Source organism: Dufourea novaeangliae, unplaced genomic scaffold (genome assembly GCF_001272555.1).
Source record: "Dufourea novaeangliae isolate 0120121106 unplaced genomic scaffold, ASM127255v1 scaffold85, whole genome shotgun sequence".
In the NCBI taxonomy this organism is placed as follows: Eukaryota; Metazoa; Arthropoda; class Insecta; order Hymenoptera; family Halictidae; genus Dufourea; species Dufourea novaeangliae.
This window is the reverse complement of record NW_015373957.1, coordinates 382150-384383: the sequence shown is the minus strand read 5'-3', so window position 1 is coordinate 384383 and position 2234 is coordinate 382150. Positions and strand designations below refer to the sequence as shown.

General features: G+C 29.6%; 1 non-coding gene across 1 annotated transcript; it reads left to right on the top strand.

The window, feature by feature from the left end:
• The first annotated feature begins 396 nt into the window (after positions 1 to 396).
• On the top strand, positions 397 to 469 carry Trnar-ucu. Its single transcript has one exon. It is a non-coding gene; the product is annotated as a tRNA-Arg (tRNA).
• Positions 470 to 2234: the final 1765 nt, after the last annotated feature.

Here is a 2234-nt window from a genome sequence, read left to right as displayed (position 1 = left end):
TACTTAAGTACATTCCTTAACATAGCATGCTAAAAAATGGTACAAATAATAAATAATGTTAATTATTATTTATTCATAAATCATGATGATAATATAATATCATGTACACAAATTTTTTTGTGTATTGTTTTATACATTTTATTTCTTCGTATACTACGTATTTGACTTCCAGTTATTGTTCTTTAAAATAACAGCATTATAAACAGTATAATATAATCAAACAAAATGGTATTTAATTGTTTATTTTTCTTCATTGTTCCAATTGCACTATACGAAAAATATTCAATTTCGGTTTATTTAAATGTACTACAAATATCTCTGGATTATATTACTTTTTTTATATTTACGAATTTTTTTCGTGTATATGATCAGTATTTAAACTCCGAGCAAAAGGTAGTCCCTTTGGCGCAGAGGATAGCGCGTTGGACTTCTAATCCAAAGGTCGCGGGTTCGATCCCCGCAAGGGATGATGCGTTTTGCTATTGTGCGTGCAAATTTTATATATAGTTAACATTTTTTTTGAAAATGTATAACAGAAAATCTTTCTGGAAAGTTGAACAATCATTTGCACATGTAAAATATTTTGTTTCTAACATTGTTAATTAAGTACATCAATGCTTTTTTTAATATTTTAGTCAGATATAGATACAATTTTTATTCAGATAAAATTTGGTAAAATATTTTGGATTATGGAATAAAAGTTTGAAACTTTCTGACATTATTAATTGTTTAAAGGGGCAGACTTCGCAAATGAACTATTACATGAATTGTTATCTGAATAACACTCTTTTCATTTCTGGTTTTATTTAAGTATTTTTGTTACTCATAAAATAAACGTGCACGCTATTTGTATAATTACAAAATTTATTATAAATGAAAAATAATGAAGAATCACCCTAAAACATGTACATCACTAATCATATATAGAAAAAATAATTATGAAGTACTTATAAAATAAAAATTTTGAAGTTACTTGAAAGAAATTATATTAAAACATTTTTTAAGACTGTTTTAAAATAATTTCATTAAATATTAAGGATAAACTTAGTAGATAAGAATTTTAATTTCACGCAAAAATTGCAATAATATAAACAATAAAAAATAGTAAGGAAATTAATGATTATATTTCTACAAACGACTACAACAATGATTTTACGCCTTTTTACAACTGGATTCGCTAACTTCCACGTCATATAGACCAGCCAACAATGTTCCCAATCTTTGTCCTCATTCCAACACAAGTTTTTTAGCCTGGATCCGTTTAAATAAAGGCAAAGTCCGCTGAAAGAAACTATTACAACGTGATGTATAGAAAACTTATACTCTCTCCCGTTAGAGTTTGTGTCTCATAGAGGAGCCTAATTTCCTGTTCTATATCGAAGTACTTGACGCGATAAAATGTTCGTGAAAAATTCAATGCTCTATTTCCTTTCTTTTTCCATCCTTTACGCGGCGGTGCTGAGTGGGATTGAAAGAGACAAGCAGGGGGTGAAAGAACTACACAGAGTGGAGGTTTCCAGGTCAGGTTAAGAAGCACTCGTTGTTATTGGACCGAAATACATCTATTTTAACCTGTAAGAGCGGAATCAGATTTTATGCATGCGCAATTACCTTCGACGACTTATTATTAATCGATAGTGCGTATAAATGTTACATCTCATCGCGAAAGAATTTATTCCAAACGTCAATAGTATATTCACGAAATGATACCACCCGATTTTTCTGTAACTTTGTCGAATTGTTTATGGGTCCAACCTAACAATTTGTTATATTTGGTTGGTACTACTTTTAAACTAAGGGAGGAGTCACTCCTTCTATCCGAAATGTCCCTTTTACTTATTCGCTTGTAACTCATCAACTACAAAAGATATGAAAAATAAGTTCAGATAAATTTTATATCGTTTTTAGTTTTTCATATATCAATGGGAAACAATTTTCAATGAAATTATTCTAAAGAAAATCAAAAAATTGTGTTTTTGAAAGTTTCTTCCTACCGATATGTAGACAACTAATAACGATATAAAATTTATCCACACTTTTTTTCGATGTCAGAACCCAGATAGAAAGGGTGAGTTCTCCCTTAAAGTTTAAAAGTAGCATCAACCAAGTAGGGCAAAATTGTTGGGTTGATCCTGGAAACAATTGAGCAAAGTTATAGAAAAATCAGCGTCTATCATAGTCACTAGAGTAAATCATGGGGTCATAATAGTTTGAACTCACAATAATATAAGGGT